The 23,815-nt window shown below is 37.1% G+C and overlaps 1 protein-coding gene across 5 annotated transcripts in view; it reads right to left on the minus strand.

The window, feature by feature from the left end:
- Window positions 1-23,815, minus strand: part of RAPGEF6 (Rap guanine nucleotide exchange factor 6) — a 221,943-nt gene that overhangs the window by 163,456 nt on the left and 34,672 nt on the right. The gene's annotated exons all lie outside the window — the stretch shown is intronic.

Below are 23,815 nucleotides of genomic sequence, written 5' to 3' on the forward strand. Positions count from 1 at the left end.
TGTTTTCATTTTAAAAGACAAACTGAATTTTTTAAAAGGTGGGATAGAAAAAAATACTAGAGACACAAAAGGTCAACATACTTAATATGCAGAGTATACATAAAAGAAATTATAAAAGCACTCTAAAATATTACAAAATGGAAGTACCACGGCTAATTATAAAATATATTATTATTACAAAAATAATTATAAAATTCCAATAACACAAGCAAAACTATAAAAAATAAACTTAATAAAGAAATATAGAAGTCATTTATAAAAAACAACTACACAATTTTATTGATGGACTGAAAATAGGGCTTAATAAAAGAAGTGATATAACATACACTTACAAAGAAACTCAATACTATAAAAATGTCAATTCTCCACAAAGTATAAGGTTACATACAAATACTAGTTTATAGCCAAATCCTAATCAAAATCCAAAGGAACTTACTTTTGAACATAGCAAAAAAGTCACTGCTGTTTTTTCTTAAGCAGTAGCCTGTATTATTTTTGTATTTTCCCCAAAATATTCCTACCTCATCTAATACATAAAACAATGAAAAGGAAATTTGCAAAAGTCTGCTTTCATTCAAGATGGAATAACAGGGACTGGATTTACTCGCCTATGTGAAAAAACTGGAAAATCAGACAAAACATATTAAACAACAGTTTCAAGACTTCAGAAAGCAGGCAGGACAGGGATGTGATTCCTTAGAGAGGGAATTAAAAAACTAAAATGACCCCTACAATATCCCAATTTTACTAAGTACAGGCAATCTCTAGGCCACAATGCAAGAAGGGAGAAACCTAACAGAGCCTGCCAATCTCACTGAATTGAAGAGACAGAGACAGTTTTGGGGTGCAGGTGATGGAGGAAAGATCTTTAACATTTATAGGGCAGGATAAAGGAAAGGAGGGAGCAGCAGAGAGAGAGAGGAAGAGAGACAGAAAGAACAAGAATGTGCACAAGAGGGCATGCATGAGTGCACATATGTGCTCTGGTGATCTTCAGAAAGGTTCCATTGAATCTTTGGGTGAATAATATGAAAATGTGAGAAAAATACAAATACTAGCCACAGTGGAAAGACCACATAATACATGGAGCATCAGGTGGAATCTTCAGAAATCCATTTCCTTTGTAATGTGATAAATTAGTCCTACATTAAGGAAGTGCTGGACTCATTCAAACAAATATTAAGACTCAAAATGGATTTCAATTAGCTAAAGTACATGTCAGAAGAAAGCCTAATACTACCTAAAGAAATACAACAAAATCTGGAACCCAGCAACATAAAAGTTGCAAAGTCCAACATCCAGTAAAGCAAAACAAAAAACAGGCATGCAAATAGGAATATATAATCCACAGCCAAAGAAAAACCAATCAATAAAAACAGAACCAGAGCTGTCAGCAGTGAGGGAATCAACAGACAAGAACACCGAAACAACTATTTCTAAGTATGCTCCAAATGTTTAAGAAACTAGAAATAAACATGAATACAACAGAGAAACAGAAGCTTAAAAAAAAAAAAGACCTAATGGAATGTTCTACCACATCACATATGTAGACACAATGTCTGGTTTTCCCATTTTTTAGTAGTGTTAAAAATCGCTGGGCTTCCCTGATGGCTCAATGCTTAAGAATCCACCTGTCAATGCAGGGGACACAGGAAAATCCCACATGCCGCGGAGCAACTAGGCCCGTGCGCTACAACTACTGAGCCTGCACTCTAGACCCATAAGCCACATCTATTGAGCCCACGCACCACAACTACTGAAGCCCGCACACCTAGAGTCCATGCTCCATAACAAGAGAAGCCACCACAATGAGAAGCCCGCGCGCCACAACTAGAGAAAGCCCGCGCACAGCAACGAAAACCCAACGCAGTCAAAAACAAATAAATAAATAAAAAATCGTGAGTGGTTTCAGACAGTGTCAACTTGATATGTCCATTATAAAGTTTCCTCTCAATTTTCCATCTATTAGTTTTAGCATCCATTTTTGATCAGTGCCTAGACCTAAAGTATTATTAGGGGCTACTGAAAAAGGCATTTTATAATTCTAATTATTCCTACTGAATTTTTTTTTAACATCTTTATTAGAGTATAATTGCTTTACAATGGTGTGTTAGTTTCTGCTGTACAACAAAGTGAATCAGCTATACATATACATACATCCCCATATCCCCTCCCTCTTGCGTCCCCCTCCCACCCTCCCTATCCCACCTCTCTTAAGTGGCCAAAGCACAGAGCTGCTCTCCCTATGCTACGCAGCTGCTTCCCACTAGCTATCTATTATACATTTGGTAGTGTATATATGTCCATGCCACTCTCTCACTTCATCCCAGCTTACCCTTCCCCCTCCCCATGTCCTCAAGTCCATTCTCTACGTCTGTGTCTTTATTCCTGTCCTGCCTCTAGGTTCTTCAGAGCCATTCTTTTGTTTTGATTCCATATATATATGTGTTAGCATACAGTATAGAGGTTCCTTAAAAAACTAAAAATAGAACTACCATATGACCCAGCAATCCCACTACTGGGCATATACCTAGAGAAAACCATAATTCAAAAAGAGTCATGTACCACAATGTTCACTGCAGCACTATTTACAATAGCCCGGACATGGAAGCAACCTAAGTGTACATCGACAGATGAATGGATAAAGATGATGTGGCAGGGCTTCCCTGGTGGTGCAGTGGCTGCAAGTCCGCCTGCCGATGCAGGGGACGCAGGGTGCCCCAGTCCGGGAGGGTCCTGCGTGCTGTGGAGCGGCTGGGCCCGTGGGCCGTGGCCGCTGGGCCTGCGCGTCCGGAGCCTGTGCTCCGCAACGGGAGAGGCCGCGGCGGTGGGAGGCCCACGTGCCGCCAAAAAAAAAAGAAAAAAAAAAAAAGATGGTGTGGCACATATATACAATGGAATATTACTCAGCCATAAAAAGAAATGAAATTGGGCTATTTGCAGTGAGATGGATGGACCTAGAGCCTGTCATACAGAGCGAAGTCAGAAAGAGAAAAACAAATACCGTATTCCTACTGAATTTATCAGCTAGAGTACTGATATAAAAAAACACTCCCTTGTGCACCACAACTAGAGCCTGCACGCCACAACTACTGAGCCCTCGCACCTCAACTAGAGAAACCCATGTGCTGCAACTAAGACCCGAAGCAGCCAAATATATATTTTTTAAAAAAAAGCAACACACTCCCTCATCAACTATTTGAGTTCCTGGTACAATAATTTACACAAGAAAGGCATGAGAAAAGCTGCAATGGAGATGACATGATTGTATATTAAGTAAATTCTATACATTCTGTTTTTAGGGAATTCCCTGGCAGTCCAGTGGTTAGGACTTGGTGCTTTCACTGCTGTGGCCTGGGTTGATCCCTGGTCAGGGAACTAAGATCCTGCAAGCAGCATGGCGTGGCCAAAATAAAACAAAATAAAGTATTAAAAGGAAAGAAATAAGTGAATTTACCAAGGTTGAAGGATACAAGTTTAACATCCAAAAGTCAACCCTTTTACTGTATGTTAGCAATGAAAAATCAGAAATGTCTTTTAATTTCATTAAAGGCAGAATAAAAACACAGAAAACTTGAGACAAATTTACCAAAACATGAACAAGACCTGTACAAAACTGTCAACTAAAACACTATAAAACATTGCCAAGAAAATTAAAGATGTCCCAAATAAAATAAGATATATCCTGTTTATGGATTGAAACATTCTACAAATTCAATATAATCAACAAGTTGCCTTAGAGAAACTGACACAATGATTCTATTTATGTAAAAATGTAAAAGACCTAAAATAGCTAAACCAATTCTGGAAAACAAGAACAAAGGTGGAATATTTTATATTTCAAGATATACTTTTATAAAGCTAGAATACTCAAGATAGTATGGCATCAGATTAACTTATAGGTCAATAAAACAGGAGAGAAAACAAAATCAAACCCATATATACAAGTTCAACTGATTTTTTTGACAAAAGTGCCAAGGGAATTCAATGGGGGAAAAGATGTTATTTTCTATAAATGGTGATGAAACCACCAGATATTAATACAGAAAAAAAGATCTTAACACCATAAACAAAAATTAGAAATGGATCGGAGAATATAAATGAAACGGAAATTATAAAATTCTCATCACTACAGACTTTTTTGTACATGTCCTAAACAAGGGTTAGGAAGCTTCCTTCCACATATCTAATATTTTAAAAATTTTATCATGAACGGGTTTTGGGTTTTATCTGTTTTGGGTTTGTTTCTGTTTACTGAAAAAATCATGTAGTTTTTGTCTATTTTCTTTACTAATGGAGAATACTGCATTAATTGTTTTATGGATGTTAAAATTCCTTGCTCTCCTAGGATAAACCCAATTTGGTCACAATGTCTAATACTTTTAATACATTCCTGGATTTGATTTGGTGTTATTTTGTTAATGATTTCTGCATGTATATTCAGGAGAAATAACAATTTGCAGCTTTCTTATGATACTACATCATCAGGACAATACTATACTCATAAAAGAGATTGAAAATGTTCCTTCTTCCCCTATTTCTTCATTAAATATTTGAGAACACAAGCAGTAAAGCCATCTGGGCCTAGGCGTTTCTTTGTGGGAATATGTATAATTATTAATTTATTTACTTTTTATAAGTATATTCAAAGTTTCTAATTCTTTTTGAGTGCATTTACAGTAATCTTTTTAAGATTTGCCCAATTTGTTGGTATACGCTGGCTCATAAAATCCCCTAACAATACTTTTAATTTCTGTAGGATGGTAATATCCCCTTTCAATGCCTGATTTTAAAAATCTGTGTCTTCTTTTTTAAAAGATCAGTCTAACTCAAGGTTTAACAATTTTGTTGATCTTTTCAAAGAACTAGCTTTTCATTTCATTGATTTCTCTACTGTTTTTCTGTTTTTTATTTCACTGATCTCCACTCAAACTTTACTTCTGTTCATTGAGTTTACTTTGTTATTCTTATTGTTAAGCTGTAAACTTATTATTGAATTGAGACTATACATTTCTCATAAAAGTGCTATAAATTTCCCTCTAAGGTCCTTCAGTTGAATTCCATCAATTACGATGCATGTTCATCTTCATTCATTTCAAAATATTTTCTAATTTCTGTTGTCAACTCTTCCCTGACCTGTGGGTCATTTACAAAGGCACTGTTTCAATTTCCACATTCTGCTGATATTTATAATTCAACTCCAACATACTCAGAGGACAAACTCTGTATGATTTCAATCCTTTTTAATTTACTGAGACTTGTTTTATGGCCTAGAATATGCTCTATATTGGAGAATGATCTCTTAAGTCTAAAAAAAATTACGTATTAGATCAAAGTAGTTAATAATATTTAAGTTTTATCTTTATTAATTTTTCAGTCTAGCAATTCTATCACTTACTGAGAGTAGAGTTTTCAAAACTCAGCCATAACTGTTGATACGATTATGTGATTTTTCTTTAGTCCGTTGATATGATGGATTAATTGATTTTTGATTGTTGAACCAGCCTTGTACACCTGAGTTAAATCCCACTTGGTTACAGTGTGCAATTCTTTTTATTCATTTCTACCATATCTCAATCTGGTTCTTATGTTTGCTCTATCTCTTCCAACTGTGTCTTTTGCCCTTCAGAAGTCCTTGTAATTTTTTCTTGCTAGTCAGACATGATGCACTGGATAAAAAGAATTGCTGTAATTAGGCCTTTAGTCATATGCCAGTAAGGTGTGAGGGAAGGGGAAGCATTTTACAGTTCTATGATTAGGTCTCATACCTTTAGTGAGCCTTTGCCTGTGGATTGTGAACTTCACACATTTCTCAGTTTTTTTCCTTCTTTTAGGTGGGACAGGATTGCTAGAGTGGGCTAGCGCTGAGTTACTTCCCTTTCTTCATACAAAAAGCTAGAGCCAACATGAGTTGGGTATTCCTTTTCTGCAGGTCTGTTAGGCTCTGGTGGAATAGTTTCTCCTAACAGCAGACATTCTGAAGAAGAATGCTCTGGCATATTTCAAAATGGTTCCTTTTTCCTTCCCCCTGCCAGGAGCACATGGGCTTTTTCTCTGTTATTCAGCATGAGAACCTGGCAGAGATCCGTGAGGTAAAACTCAAAGTGTGGAGATCCCTTCAATGACTGTGTCTCCCTGGATTTTTTAACTCTCAGAGTAGTCCATACTGAGCTTCCAGCAGTTCATCAATTACAGTTCAATTGGGGCTTCCCTGGTGGCGCAGTGGTTGAGAGTCCGCCTGCCGATGCAGGGGACACGGGTTCGTGCCCCGGTCTGGGAAGATCCCACGTGCCGCGGAGCGGCTGGGCCCATAAGCCATGGTCCCTGAGCCTGCGCGTCTGGAGCCTGTGCTCCGCAACGGGAGAGGTCACAATGGTGAGAGGCCCGCGTACCATGAAAACAAAAAACAAAAAACAATTACAGTTCAATTTTCCCTACCCTGGCACTAGCTCCCTCAGAGATTGCTGCTTTAAATTTTGATTTTCTGTATTTGTCTGTCATTCTAATTTGGGGACAGCAGATTGCCCTTGTTACCTCACTTCCCTTATGGATCTAAGAAAGGTTACTGATTTTTCAGTTCAACTTTTTACTTGTTATTAGGACAGAGTGGCAGTTTCCAAGATTCTTACATGGCCTAGTGGAAACTGGAAGTCCAGGAATATTTTGAATCTACAGATTAATTTGGGGAGACTTGCACTTAATAATATTTCATCTTCCAGTGTATGAACATGGATTGTTTCTACATATATTTATATCTTCTTTAATTTCACTTAGTAATATTTTACATTTTTCATTTTACAGTAAGTCCTCTACATACAAACCTTCAAGTTGTGAAATTTCAAAGATGGGAACATGTGTTTGCATGTCCAATCACATAAGTTAGTTTACATGCCTGGCATACACTGTCATGTGCGTGCATCCTCTACAAGTGGTTGTGCTTTTGTGTACTTTACTGTATAGTACTGTATAAAGTACAGTAGTATAGTATCTTTATTTCAAGCCCAGGATGTCCGGAAGTAGGCATAAAAGCAGCGGTGATGTAGCTGGTACTGTACTGTTGTACTTTTCAAGGTACTGTACTGTAAAATTAAAAATGTTTTCTTTATTTTTTGTGTATTATTTGTGTGAAAAGTATTACAAACCTACTGCAGTACAGTACTATATAGCTGACTGTGTTAGTTGGGTACCTAGACTAACTTTGGTGGACTTATACAAACAAGCTCTCAGAATGGAACTCGTTCGTATGTAGGGGACTTACTGTATAAGTTTTACACTTTATAAAATTAATTAAATTTTAATTAATTGTTAAATTAATATTTTTTCTTTTTGATGCTATTCTGAATGGCACTGTTTCCTTAATTTCATTTTTATTTTATTCATTGCTAGTATAAAGAAATACAATTGGTTTTTATACATTGATCTTATATCCTGTGACCCTGATATACTCTAAGTTCTAGTAGTTAAGTTTGTAGGTCCTTAAAGCTTTCTACATACAGAAACTGGTAAAGGCAGTTTTATTTCTTCCGTCCCATTCCATAAGTAACACCCAATCATGATAAAACTCTCAATAAACCAGGAATGGAGGGGAACTTCCTCAACTTGATAATGACTATCAACAAAGCACCAACAGCTAGTATCCCACTTAATGGTGAGAAACTCAATGCTTTACCAAGAACAGGAACTTAGTAATGATGTTCCCTCTCAACCACCACTTTCAAGATGGTATTGGAAGTCCTAGCTAATATAATAAGATAAGGAAATAAAGGGTATACAGATGGGAAGGAAGACATAAAACTGTCCTTGTTCTCAGATGACATGATCATCTATGGAGAAAACCTGAAAAAACTGACAAAGAAAACTCCTAAAACTAATAAGTCATTATAGCAAGGTTGCAGGATACAAGGTTAATATACAAAAGTTAACTGCTTTCCTATATACCAGCAAGAACACGTAAAATTTGAAATAAAAAACACAATGCCATCTGCATTAGTATCCCCCCAAAATTAAATAGTTGACCCTTGAACAACGCAGGGGTTAGGGGTGCCAAACCTTCCTCCGTCCAAAATCTGAGTATAATTTTACAGTCAGCCCTCCATACCAGCAGTTCCAAATCTGCTAATGCAATCAACCTCGAATCCTGTAGTACTGCAGAATTTAGTGAAAAGTATCTACGTGTAAGTGGACCTGCGTAGTTCAAACCAGTGTTCTCCAAGGGTCAACTGTACTATGGTAAAAATCTAACAAAATCTACATAAAATCTGTATGATGAAAATTACAAAACTCTGAAAAAAAAATCAAAGAACTAAATAAATGAAGAGATAGTCCATGTTCATGGATAGGAAGACTCAATGTTGTGAAGATGTCAGTACTTCCCACTTGATTTATAGACCTAACACAATCCCAGTCAGAATTCCAGAAAGTTATTTTGTGGATAAATAGTCAACACAACATTGAAAGAGAAGAACAAAATAAAGGGCTGATGTTACCAGACTTCTAGATTTACCACAAAGCTATAGTAATCAAGACAGTGTGGTAATGGTGAAAAAATACATAAATGGAACAGAATAGAGAGTCCAGGAATAGACCTCAATAAATATAGTCAACTGATCTTCGACAAAGGAGCAAAGGCAGCACATTGGAGCAAAGTTAATCTTTTTAACAAATGATGCTGAAACAACTGTATACCCACATGTAAAAAAATAATTTAGACACACACTTCACAAAAATTAACTCAAAATGGACCACAGACCTACATGGAAAAATGCAAAAGTATAAAATTCTAGAAGATAACACAGGAGAAAACCTAGATGACTCTGGCTATAGCAATGACTTTTGCAACTACAATACTAAAGGCATGATGCATAAAGTACTAATAGAGAAGCTGAACTTCATTAAAATTAGAAACTTCTGCTCTACAAAACACATAGTTAAAAGAGTAAGACAAGCCACAGACTGGGAGAAAATATTTGAAAAGGTAATTCTGATACAATAAGTCCCCCTACATATGGACCGCCAAGTGTTAACTTTCAAAGATGCGAACGTGTGTTTGCATGTCCAGTCACGTAAGTTAGTTCACCTGTCTGGCATACACTGTCACGTGTGTGCATCCTCTACAAGTGGCTGTGCTTTTCTGTACTTTACTGTGCAGTACGTATAGAGTACAGTAGTACAGTATCTTTATTTCAAGCCCAGGATGTCCAGAAGCAAGTGTAAAAGCAGCAGTGATGTAGCTGGTACTGCTAAGAAGCACCAGCTGTTGTACTGTACTGCTGTACTTTTCAAGGTACTGTACTGTAAGATTAAAAATGTTTTATTTTTTGTGTTTGATTTTTATGTATTATTTGTGTGAAAAGTATTATAAACCTATTACAGTACAGTACTATATAGCTGATTGTGTTAGTTGGGTACCTAGGCTAACTTTGTTGGACTTAAGAACAAATTGGACTTACGAATGCACTCTTGGACCAGAACTCATTCATATGTAGAGGACTTACTATAAAGGACTGTTATCTAAAACATACAAATAACTCTTAAAACAACAATAAGAAAACAAACAACATAATTAAAAAATGGGCCAAAGACCTTAACAGACACTCCACCAAAGAAGATATACAGATGACAAGTAAGCACATGAAATAATGTTCCTTATCATATGTCATTAGGGAAGTGCAAATTAAAGCAACAAGATACCACTACGCCTTATGAGAATGGCCAAAATCCAGAACACTGACAACACCAAATGCTGCCTAGGATGTGGATCAACAAGAACTCTCATTCACTGCTGCTAACAATGCAAAATGGTACAGCCACTCTGGAAGACAGCTTGGCAATTTCTTACACAACTAAAAATATGCTTACCACATGACAGTAAGTATGTTCCCTGGGTATTTACCAAAGGAGTTGAAAATTTATGTCCACAGAAACACTTGCACCTGTATGTTTCAGCAACTTTATTCATAACTGCAAAAACTTGGAAGCAACCAAGATATCCTTCAGCATGTGAATGGATAAATAAACTATGGTACATTCAGATGACAGACTATTATTCAGTGCTGAAAGAAATGAGCTGTTAAGCTATGAAAAGACATGGAGGAAACTTATATGTATATTTTTAAGTGAAAGAACCGAATCTGAAAACACTACATACGGGTATGATTTCAACTATATGACACTGTGGAAAATGCAAAACTATGAATACAATAAAAGGCAGTGGTTGCCAGGGGTTGGCGGACGGGAGGAATTAACAGGTAGAACTCAGGAATTTTAGGGCTGGGAAACTACTCTGTACGATACTATTGAGTTGGTCAAAAAGTGCCTTCGGCTTTTAAGTAAAAATAAAAGACACATTTTTCATTCTTGCCAAAAACTTTATTGAACAATGTATTCACTGTTTTGTTCCACTACCTTCTGACATTTTTCAGGCAACTTCAAAATTCCATCTTCCCAAAACTTTTTATCTTTTTGAGCAAAGAACTGTTCCAGGTGCCTTTTACAATCTTACAGAAAATGGAAATTTTTTCCATTAAGAGAATTTTGTAAAGACCGAAATAAATGGAAATCTGAAGGTGTCATGTCTGGTGAATGCGGCAGATGAATGAGAACTTCCCCGCCAACCTGTAACAGTTCTTGCCTGGTCATAAAAAAAAACATGCGGTCTTGTGGTATCCTGATGGAAGATTATGTGCTTTCTGTTGACTAATTCTGGACACTTTTCATCAAGTACTGCTTTCAATTGGTCTAACTGGGAGCAGTACTAGTTGGAATTAATCGTTTGGTTTTCCGGAAGGAGCTCGTAATAGAGGACTCCTTTCCAATCCCACCATACATACAACATCACTTTCTTTGGAAGACCGGCCTTTGGTGTGGTTGGTGGTGGTTCATTTCACTTGCCTCACGATCTCTTCTGTTCCACGTTATTGTACAGTATCCGCTTTTCATCTCCCATCACAATTTGTTTTAAAAATGGAACGTTTTCATTACGTTTAAGTAGAGAATCACATGCAGAAATATGGTCAAGAAGGTTTTTTTTGCTTAACTTATGTGGAACCCAAACATCAAAGCGATTAACATAACTAAGCTGGTGCAAATGATTTTCAACACTTGATTTGGATATTTTGAATATGTTGGCTATCTCCTGCGAGGTATAATGTTGACTGTTCTCAATTAATGTCTCGATTTGATCACTATCAACTTCAACTGGTCTACCTGACCGTGGAGCATCATCCAGCAAGGAATCTCCAGCATCAAACTTTACAAACCACTTTTGAAATGTTCGATCAGTCACAGCACCTCCTCCAAACACTGCACAAATCTTTTTGTGTGTTTCAGTTGTGTTTTTACCTTTCTTGAAATAATAAAGCATAATATGACAAAAAATGTTGCTTTTTTCTTCCATCTTCAATATTAAAATGGCTGCACAAGAATTCACCAATTTTGGTAAGTTTTTAAAAAATGCACGCTGATATGACAGCTGTCACATACAATCTAACAAAATTGCTTCGAATGAAGTTTAAGACAACTAAGTGCTACTAGAGCCATCTTATGGGAAAAAAATGAATTAAACTTTTGGCCAACCCAATATAATGGTGGAAATATATTTGTCCAAACACACAGAATGTACAATACCAAGAGTGAACCCTATCATAAACTATGTACTTTGGGTGATAATGATGTGGCAATGCAGGTTCATCAACCATAACAAATGTACCACTTCGGTGAGAGAAGTTCATAATGGTGTAGGCTATGCATGAGTAGGGGCAGAGAGTATATGAAAAATCTCCATACCTTCTGTTCCACGCTGTAAACCTAAAATTGCTGTAAAAAACACAGCCTATTTTGAAATAAACAATAAATCATTTCTTATGAAAAACACATCAGGATTTATAAATCAACAAGCAGATCCTTATCTCTATATGGAAAAACAAACAAACAATCAAAACCATTCTAAAAATGATCAAAGTTGTGAGACCTACAATACTGATTTGACAACTTACAACAAGCCACAATAATTAAGACAGCAGATTGGTACCAAGATAGAAAAATAGTTAAATGGAACAGAGTAAATATTAGTTAAAGTATTAGAATAAACAAACATATGATACGGTCTACTGATTTTCAACAAAGGTACCGAGGCAATTCAATGCCTTTTAATAAAATAGCACTGGGTCAACTGGCTATCCTTAAGCAAAAACAAAAAGAAACAGAAACAAAAACAAAAACAAAAACAAAAGTGAAGTTATAATAGACACAGGCCAAAATATAACAGCTGAAACTGAAAACCTTCTAGAAAAGAATCATAAGAGAAAATAATTGTGAGATTAGGTTAAACAAAGATTTCTTAGATATGACACCAAAACCTCAATCCTCTGAAGAAAAAAACAATTAATTGAATTTCATCAAAATGCAAAATATTTGTGCTTCAAAAGATACTATGAAGAAAAGGAAAAGACAAGCCACAGAAAAAAGAAAATACACACAAATCATATATGTGATAAAGAACTTGTATCCAAAACATCTAAGTTCTTAAAACTTGATAAGACAAAAAAAACCACACAATTAAAAATCATACATCTCATAAAAAACTTGTATCCAAAGCATATAAATTCCTACAACTTGATAAGACAGACAATATAAATGAAAAATGGAGAAACACTTTGAACAGACATTTCAACAGAGGTATAGGAATGCTTAATAAGCACATGAAAATATCCTCAACAATACTAGTCACTACTGAAACGCAAGTTTAAATCACTGAGATACTGTTAAACACATACTAGAATTGTAATAATCAAAAGACTGTCAATATCAAGTGATGGAGAGGATGTAGAAAAACTAGATCCATGATATGTTCCTGGTCAGTATGTAAAATAATAGTCATCTTTTAAACAATTTGCCCCTTTCCTCAAAACTTAAATATATATTTATACGACACAGAAGTTATACCCCCGGATATCTACAAAAGAAACAAAAATACACAGCCCATGTAAAGCCTTGTATGTGAATCTTTATAGCAGCATTATCCATAAAAGCCCCTAAAATAAAACAATAAAAACTTTCAAAATTTTCATCTCATGAATGGCTAAACAAAATGTGAAACTTTATAGAATAAAATACAATTTAACAATTTAAAAAAAGGAAAAGCTACAGCTGTTATGGGCTAAAACAGGGATGAACCTCAAAAACATTATGCTAAGTGAAAAAAGTCAAAACAAAATACCACTTTTAAATATTTGCAGGAGGTAGATATTGAGACAGAAAGTGTATCAGATTAACTGCAAAAGAGCATGAGGAACTTTTTCAAGTAATGGAAGTCTTCTAAAACTGTGGTGCACCAATGTATACATTAATTATAAAGTATTAAACTGTAAACTTATGATGGGTGAATTTTTTGTTTTTTGTTTTTGTTTTTTGCAATGCGCAGGCATCTCACTGCTGTGGTCTCTCCCGTTGCGGAGCACAGGCTCCGCACGTGCAGGCTCAGTGGCCATGGCTCACGGGCCCAGCCGCTCCGCGACATGTGGGATCCTCCCGGACCGGGGCACTGCATCGGCAGGCGGACTCTCAACCACTGCGCCACCAGGGAAGCCCACGATGGGTGAATTTTATGCTATGTAAATTACACACCAGTAAAGCTATTTTAAGGAAACTGTCTGGGACTGCCCTCGTGATGCAGCGGTTAAGAATCCGCCTGCCAATGCAGGGGAGGCGGACGGGTTCGATCCCTGGTCCGGGAAGATCCCACGTGCCGTGGAGGAACTAAGCCCGCGCACCACAACTACTGAGCCTGTGCTCTAGAGCCCGTGAGCCACAACTACTGAGCCTGCATGCTGCAACTACTGAAGTCCACGCACCTAGAGCCCATGCTCTGCAACAAGAGAAGCCACCGCAATGAGAAGCCCGTGCACCACAACGAAGAGTAGCCCCCACTTGATGCAAGTAGAGAAAGCCCACACTCAGCAACAAAGACCCAACACAACCAAAAATAAATATATAAATAAAACTCTTATTAAAAAAAAAGAAATCTATGAATATACAAAAGAGAATATTTACAAACTTGGAGTAGGCAAAGATTAGTTAAAACACATAAGTACTTCAAATAAAAGGAAAAAATCATCCTTTGGACGTTATCACACTTAAAGAAGTTACCACTGAAAAATAAAAAGGCAAGACACAATCTGGGAAAAATATCTGCAATACACATAACTCACAAAGAGCTTTTATGTATGATATATAAATAACTAATATAACTCAAAAATAAAAAGACCACCTCAAAGGAATTGAGTCAACTTTCCACAAAAGTTACATGAATGGTCAATAACTACATGCAAAAATGCTAAATATGATTAGTTATCATGGAAATGAAAATTTATACCAAAATGAGATCTCATTACATACACACCAGAATAGCTAAAATTAAAAGACTGACCATCATTTCAAGTGTTGAAGAGGATGCTGAGCAAATGGAATTCTCAAAAACTGGTAGTGGGAATGTAAATGATAACACCACTCAACAAAACATTTTGGCTGTTTTTTAAAAAGTTAAACATATCTACGATACAACTCAGCCACTGTACTCCTAGGCATTTACTTAAGGAAAAAAAAAGCACCTTTTCGTACAAAGATTTGTACATAAATATTCACAGATGCTTTATTTGTAACAGCCAAAAAATGGAAACAAACTTCATGTCTTTCGATAGATGAATGGATAAATACCTTGTGGTATATCCACACAATGGAATATACTGAGCAAATTTACAAAATGAGCTACTGATATACACAGCAACATGAAGGAATCCCCAAAACATTATGCTAAGTGAAAAATCTTAGCTATAAAAAACTATACAACATATTATTCCAATTATATAAAATAGTAGGAATTATATAAAATAGTAAACTGATCTATATGCCAGAAAGCAGAGCAGTGGTTGCCTAATGATGAGGGTGCAGGAAAGTAGAGATTACAAACAGGCAACTAGATAAAGGACATCTACGAAATATTTAGAGTTATGATTATACTTGGTGAAAAACTCAATGTTTCCACCTTTCCATCACCAACTCCCCTTTTGAACTGAGAACAAGTAAAAGATGTCTACTTTTACTATGTCTCTTCAACATTGTACTGTAGTTTCTTCCCAGTGCAACAAGGCAGGAAAACAGGTGTAGGAGAGGGGGCAGGCATTCACATTAGGAAAAGAAAGAAGCAAAACTGTCTATTCACAGATGACAAAATCACTTATTTAGAAAATCCTAAAAACCTATAAAACAGCTACTGGAACTCATATATGAATTTAGTAAGGATACAAAATATAAGATCAACATATGCAACACCTGAACACTGAATACTACAAAACATTGCCGTGAGAAATTTAAGAAGACCTAAGTTAATAAGAGTGATGCACCTTGTTCATGGTTCAAGAGTTGACTGTTAAAATGTCAACATTCCCCAAAATGGTCTAAAGATTCAATGCATTCCCCAACAAAATCCCAGGCTTTTTTTTTTTAATTAACAAACTGATTCCAAAATTCATATGGAATTATAAAAAACCTATAGTAACCAAAAGAACTTGGCGAAGTTGGAGGACCCATACTACCTTATTCTGTCATTTATGATAAAGCTACAGTTGTCAGGACAATGTGGTACTGGCACCAGGTAGAAAAATAAATCAATTAAATTTAAACAAATATAAAATAAAAAGTTGAGATCACCGGTTTGCAGGGCAGAAATAGAGACACAGATGTAGAGAACAAACATATGGACACCAATGGGGGAAACTGGCATGGGGGTGGTGCTGGTGGTGGGATGAACTGGGAGATTGGGATTGACATATATACACTAATATGTATAAAATGGGTAACTAATAAGAACCTGCTGTATAAAAAAGGAAATAAAATTCAAAAAAAAAGTTCACACCCCAAAAAAATTTTTAACAATTATACAAAGGTAATTCAGAGAAAGGATAGCCTTGTCAACAAATACTGCTGGACTAATTGATTATGCATAGGTAAAAAACTGAAATTAGATCCATATATCACACCATGTAAAAAAACTAGCTCTAAGTAGATCACAGACCTAAACAGATTATAGTAAAATCTAAAACTATAAAACTTGCAGAAGAAATTATAGAAGATAATTCTTAGTGACCTTGGGTTAATAAAAGACTTCTTACATACAACAAAAGCACAGTTCATTAAAGAAAAAAAAACTTGATAAACTGCACTTCATCAAAATTAAGTTCTTCAGCACTTTGAAAAACAATTAACAGATGAAAAACACAATCCACAGATTGGCAGAAAATATTTGCAAGTTACACATCTGTTAAAGGACTTGTAGGGCTTCCCTGGTGGCGCAGTGGTTGAGAGTCCGCCTGCTGATGCAGGGGACGCAGGGTCATGCCCCGGTCCGGGAAGATCCCACATGCCGCGGAGCAGCTGGGCCCGTGAGCCATGGCCACTGAGCCTGCGCTCCGCAACAGGAGAGGCCACAACAGTGAGAGGCCAGCGTACCACCAAAATAAGCCACCCTTCCCCAAATGGGCAAGATTCAAAAGGACACTTCACAAAAGATGTATGATTGACAAATAAGCCCATGAAAAGATGCCCACCATCATTAGTCTTTAGGAAAATGCAAATTTAAATCACAATCAGATATCACCACATACAAATTACGATATGTTAACTTAAAAATACTGACCTTACCAAGTGTTAGTAAGGATATGACGCGGAACAGCTGGAACTCTCATGTGCTGCTGGATGTTTAACTATAGACTATAATAACATCACTAGCTATTCCTAGGTATATACTCAAAATAAATCAAAGTATGTGTCTACATGAAGACTTCTAACCCAGCTATTCCATTGCTAAAAATTTACTCAAGAGAAATGGAAGCATATGTCCATATAAAGACTTGGACACAAATGTTCATAGCAACACTAGTTAAAAATAGGATAAAACCTAAATGTCCACCAGTAGTTGAATGCTAAACAAATAGTGATATATCCAAAATAAGGATACTGCAATAAAAGTTAAATATTGATATGCATAACATGGATAAACCTCAACATGATTTTATTGAGTGTAAGAAACCAGAGAAGAGTACATATTATATGCTTCACCTTATATAAAATTCTAAAAAATGTAAACTGATTTATAGTGACACCCTCCCCCCCAAAAATATCAGTGATTCAGTGATCTCTAGGGATGAAGGGACAGAGCAAGGAAGGATGAGCAAGGTTTACAAAGAGGCCTGAGGAAATTATGATGGGGTTGGACATGTTCACTATCTTTATTGGTAGTTTTATGGGTGTATACATATGTCAAACTTATCAAATTATAACTTTAAATATGTGCAGTTTAGTTTATGTCAATTATAACTTAATAAAGTTGTTAAATAGGACTGACTTAAGAAACTGAAAATGCAAATCAAATGAGATAAAAATGCATGCAATACCTGTCAGCTTGCATCATGAATGTATTCCAGATTTCTACAATAATAAAGACTAATAACTCAACCTTAAAACAGGCACGCACGCACGCGCGCACACACACACACACACACACACACACACACACACACAAACTTAAAGAGATACTTCACAAAAGAATATAGGGGAAGCAATGGCCCATAAGCACAAGGAAAAGTGCTCAATATCATTATTCAGCAGGAAAATGAAAATTAAAACTAATTCACAGTGACTAGAATAGCTAAACTAAGACTGGGGACACCACATGTTGATGACTACGTAAAAACAGGAACAAAACTCTTATCCATTGCTGGTAGGAGTCTAAAATGGTACAACCACTGTGAAACACAGTTCAGCAGTTTCTCACTAATAGTTTCTCTATTAAACTTCAAGACACATTATAAAGCTATGATAATTACAACAATGTGGTATTCAAGCAGGATAAACAAAACATAATGGAATAGGAGCCCAGAAATAGGCACACAAACATGTGGATATTTGATTTTTGAAAAAGGTGGCACTGAATGAGAGTGGGAGAAGAACATACAGGAATCCACATGGAAAATCATGCAACACTATGCCATACTCAAAAACCAATTCTAAGTAGACTACAGGTCTAAATGTGAAAGAAAAGCGAGAAAAATTCTAGAAAGTAAAAAAGGAAAATACCTTCATGATCTCAGCTACAGAAATATCTTTTAAGCAAAGAAGACAAAAAGGAAAAGACTGAATTGCTCTATTTAGAGTTAAGAACTTGTGCTCATCCAAAGACATTACTAAAAGAATAAATAATACAAGGCACAGAGTAGGGAAAAGATATGTGTAATATAAATAACCAAGCAAGAATTTTTATTCAGAATACACAAAGAATTTCCACATCTCAATAACAAAAACACAATGCATTAGAAAAATGAGGAACAGACTTGAAGAAGCATTTTACAAAAGAGGTTATTTAAATGAGAATGTACTCACTCATCAACAAGCAGTAATATGCAAAGCAAAACTAAGAGATACACACATACGCACACACACAACACACTCAACAGAATAACTGAAATTAAGCAGTCAAAAAAATTAAAAATGACAATACTAAGTGTTGTTAAGGATGTGGAACAATAGGAATTCTCATGCACTGCTCCTGGGTGTGTAAATTGGTACATCCACTTTGGAATACAACCTGCAATGAACAATTAAAGCTGAAAACAGGCACATCCTTTAAGCCAACAATTTTCTGATAGGTATACCTACAGGTATGTAACATGTGCATCTAATGTACAAGAATGTTCACAGCTGCTTTACTTTTAATAGCCCTCAACTATGGAAACAATGAAATATTCTATGAGAATGAACTAACTACATGCATAACACAGATGAATCTCATAACATTAGGCCAAAGAAGGCATATAAAAAGAATGGAAGAGTATATTCCTGTTAAATTCAAAAGTAACCAAAACTAAACTACAGTACATATCCTCAAGCTAAAATTCTATAGCTATTCAAGATTGATTAAAATTTAGGAAAATGATGATCTTTGGGGGGAAAGCAAGAGAGTTGATTTGAGAAACGACAAGCAAGGATCCTTCCAGGGTGCTGACAAATTTCAGTTTCTTGATCTGAGGGTAGTGATTAGGCAAATGTTCAATTTATACTAATTTATTAACACGTACATTTAGGTTATCTGCACTTTTCCCCATTTATTTCACTATAAAGGAGTTAAAACTACTGAATAAACTTCCTACTTGGGTCAGAAATAGGAAAAATAAGAATATGCATTTGTTTTTGTTCACATATATTTAAAAAATCTAGAAAGATATGTAAGACATTAATAAAAGTGGTTAGCTTTCTACACGGGTGGGTTGAATGACGTGGATAATAATAAAAGTGGGAAAAATACTTCTTAAAGTACAACTTGTTATACTGTTTTGACTTTCGAACAGTACAAATTCATTACTTTGTCAAACAAATATTATTCTAAAAATTATGTCTTTAGAAAAAGGACAATGCTATTTACAGTGCTGGTGAAAGGTGATTAACCCTTCCCAACCTCAATGACTAGAAGAGTGCCTGACACATGCAGGTACTCAATAAATATTTTCTAAATGAATTATCTCTCAGTGCTTGAGATATTCTGACTGAAGTACTTGTTCCCTCCTTCTTTGCCAACCTAATCCTGCTTATTTGTAGAATCCATTCCCACAGCTGCCTCCCCAATAAAGTTTTCTTCTCGTGTCACACAAGGACCCTTTTTAAACAAAGCAGTCAAAAAAAATAAAAAAATAAACAAAGCAGTCATCCCATTCCACCAAGTTAAGTCAGTCTTTTTTTCTTAATGCCAGTGTCTTACATGGAGATGACCATCAATGCTTATTAGCTGCATAAATGAATGTTTCAATGAATACACGCATTAAATTTTATTTAAAAATCACAGTATGGGACTTCCCTGGTGGCGCAGTGGTTAAGAAGCTGCCTGCCAATGCAGGGGACATGGGTTCGAGCCCTGGTCCGGGAAGATCCCATGTAACGCGGAGCAAATAAGCCCATGAGCCACAACTACTGAGCCTGCGCTCTCGGGCCCGTGAGCCACAACTACTGAGCCTGCATGCCACAACTACTGAAGCCCAGGCGCCTAGAGCCCATGCTCCACAACAAAAGAAGCCATCGCAATGAGAAGCCCACGCACCACAACTAGAGAAATCCCGCACACAGCAACGAAGATCCAATGCAGCCAAAAATTTAAAAAATAAATTTATTTTAAAAATAAATAAATAAAAATCACAGTAATGAAGTCTTGTTTTCTTGAGCTACACTGAAAATTTACGGTGACAAACAGAAAATTGACTCAATTCTAGAAAAAACTAAATCCATTTCAAAAGAAAAACAATGATATTTCAGATTTGATTTATTCCTTTTCTCCTTTGTTTACTGTAAACTGTAAAATATATTTTATTGGTTTAAATTACATATAAAACTTCATTACAAGATAAGGGGCTGCACTTTAGATGCTTCATTAAAATATATGCAAACTAGAGTTTAGGTGATAAATGCTATAAAAATTCAAGGACCTGCCCCCTCAGTCAAATTTCTGGGAGTTCCGTAATTTGGGGCATTACAACATATCACCTACAAGGTGAAATACAAGTTGCTGCACCGCATACCATCTAGCACAAAAGAAGAGACACAATGTTTGGTTAGTTTTCTCAGATTCTGGAGGTAACACATGAAGTGTGCTACTTTGACCCATCTTCAGAGTTGCCCATAAGGCTGCCGCCAAGTTCAGGACACAGTAGAAACCACTCTACTACTTGGGCCTTATGATCCAGCATATCCAATGATGGATTATTTAGTGTTCATGGCAAATAGTGATATTCTAGGGAGTGTCCGACAAGCACTAATATGAGAATGACAGTACAGGTCTCTAGAATTTCTGAAATATCCATGCTCTCTTCTACAAATAACATTCTACTTTCCAGAAACAATTTCTGGCTTGCTACTGGGCGTTGGTAGAGGCTGAATGCCTAATCATGGGACATCAGGTGACTATGCAGCCTGAACTTCCTATCATGAACTGCATTCCTAGCCATAAGGCTTGGGCATGAGCAGTAGCAATCTATTATCAAATAAATATGGTATATAAGAGATCAAGTTCACCCAGGTCCAGAATAAGTTGCATGAGCAGGTGGCTCAGACTCCTTCAACACCAATTCCTGTTGCATTGCCTCCTCCACCTCAATCTGTGCCTATGCCCACCCAGGTAGTCCCTTATGACCAGGTGACAGAAGAAGAAAAAACTTGAGCCTATTTCACAGATAAGTCTGCACAACATGCTAGTACTACCCCAAAGTGGACAGCCCTACTCAAAGGTGACCCTGAAGGAAGGTAGTGAAGGAAAATCCTTCTAGGGAATAGAACTTCAAGCAGTACATTTGGTTGTCCATTTTATCTGGATTGAGAGAAGCCAGAATTATTAGATCAATATCTAGACATTCATGGGGGCAGTTACTAACGGTTTGGTTGAATAGTCAGAGACTTGGAAGGAAAAGGACTGGAAGACTGGTAACAAGGAAGTCTGGGAAGAGGTATATGGAAGGACCTCTTTCAAAATGGATACAGACTTTGAAGATACCTGTGTCCCCTGTGAATGCACAAAGGGCATCCACTGTACAGGTAAACAAAATAACATGCTCTATGGATGTCAATCAAACTCTTTCTCCCCAGTCAGTGCTTGTTCAATGGGCCCACAAATGAAGTGGCTATTGTGACAGAGATGGAAAATATGCAGCGGCTCAACTGCCAATGCTACTGCTGGGTACCTAATCTGCCAACAGCAGAAACCAATACTGAGTCTCTGATATGGAAGCATTCCTCAGGAGGACTATTTAGTCACCTAGTGGCAGATTATTTACACTGGACCTTTTCTATCATGGAGAAGGACTATATTTGTCCTCACTGGAACAGGCACATATTCTGGAAATGATCTGCCTTTCCTGCCCATAATGCTTCTGTCAGCACCACTATCCACAGGCTCACAAAATGCCTATCTATTGCCTCGGCACTCTAGACAGCACCATTTTCAATCAAGGTACTCATTTTGCAGCAGCAGCAGAAGTACAGCAATGGTTTGTCTCCCCCAACAGCCAGAATACATGGGTCTGATATTCAAGGCGTGGAAACAGGAGTGGCTCTTCTCAGTGTTATACTTAATAACTCATTCACAGAACTTTTACTTCCCCTCCCTAAAACTGTGAGCTCTGCTGGTTTTGATTCTTAGTCTTAGATTATGTCTAGCTATGGAAACAGCAACGGTTCCACTGAATTAGAGACTTCCACCTGGCCGCTGAACCAAAAGGCAGGAAAAGGGGTTATTCTACTGGCCTGAGTGATTGATCCCAATCACCAAGGAGAAACTGAGTTGCTGCATACAATGGGGGCCAGGAGAACTACATCTGAAGCCCAGGGGGTTCATTTAGGCTCCTTGTAGTACTTTCAAGTCCACTGTTAAAGGTTAATGGAAGGGCTTCCCTGGTGGTGTGGTGGTTGAGAGTCCGCCTGCCGATGCAGGGGACGTGGGTTCATGCCCCGGTCCGGGAAGATCCCACATGCCGCGGAGCGGCTGGGCCCGTGAGCCATGGCCGCAGAGCCTGCGCGTCCGAAGACTGTGCTCCGCAACGGGAGAAGCCACACAGTGAGAGGCTTGCATACCGAAAAAAAAAAAAAAAAAAAAGGTTAATGGAAAACTAATGGCAACCAAAAGACGGGGGGTGGGTTGGGCAGGATAATTAAGGATCCTTCAGAAATGAAAGTTTTGTGCCCATCATCAGGTAAAGAACGCAGAACAGCTGAAATTCTGGCTGAGGCTGAAGCACTGAATGGGTGGTGAAAAAAAGGAAGCGAGAGATACCAACTACGGGCTTGTGAGCAGTTACAGAAACAAGGACTATATATTGTGTATATGTCTGGAGTTGTGTAAACGTTAACCATTTTCTTCTTCCCTCTCTTCCCCATATTTATTTTATACATAAGTTGTTGGAGGTGAACTTTACAAAGTAGTTTGTAGTTAACAGAATATTCAGAGTACTGTGATGGAATATGTAATCAACAGCGAGTAATGACTGTTAGGACTGTGCATCTCCTTATTTTGGGGAGAGAGTAGGAACTTCTTTACTTATATGAACGATAGCTACATCTTGTTAGGTGGAAACAGAGTTGGATGGAAGCTCAAATGTGTTCAGAATGAAAATTGAGTAACCAAGAGAGTGGTCTGGACCATTCATTTATTGCCTCTCAAGTTCAAATGTATTTGCTCTCAGTTTCAAATTTACTTTGTAATAAAGCATCTGGATTTTGTCAAGATTCTCCTTTGGCCAACTGGAAATGTTAAAGCTCTGTCAGTAAAGGGTGCTAGTATCAGGACACCGCAGTAGGAAAGTATTCTTTGCTCTACGGGGTATGTGTGTGTAAAGCAAAGGGACATCCTATCTCCAGCCTCAGGGCCCATCTGCACCCTGGGCCGGGTGAGGGTGAGGGAGGATTTTATTGCTTACCGGTCCTGGTCAGAGGATCTCTTCCTGCCAGCCTTGACTCAGTAACTGTGGACAGCTCTGGCCCAGGGCAACCAAGTGAACTTCTCCATTAGCTATTGGGCTACAAGTAACATATTCACCAACAAGTTCTGAATTTCAGTTTTGGGGAGAGGGCTCCCCTTTCAAGTTTGTTCCTTCCTTGGGTACTCTGTCCCTTAGTTCCTTTATCCTTCTTAGTACCTAACTTCTTAAAGTAGTTAATAATTCTTTAAACTGTCCCTGTTCAAATTACTGTGTGGTTTCTGTCTACTCACTGATAAGGGAGTAACAAATAC

This window comes from Phocoena phocoena, chromosome 3 (genome assembly GCF_963924675.1).
Source record: "Phocoena phocoena chromosome 3, mPhoPho1.1, whole genome shotgun sequence".
Classification (NCBI taxonomy): domain Eukaryota; kingdom Metazoa; phylum Chordata; class Mammalia; order Artiodactyla; family Phocoenidae; genus Phocoena; species Phocoena phocoena.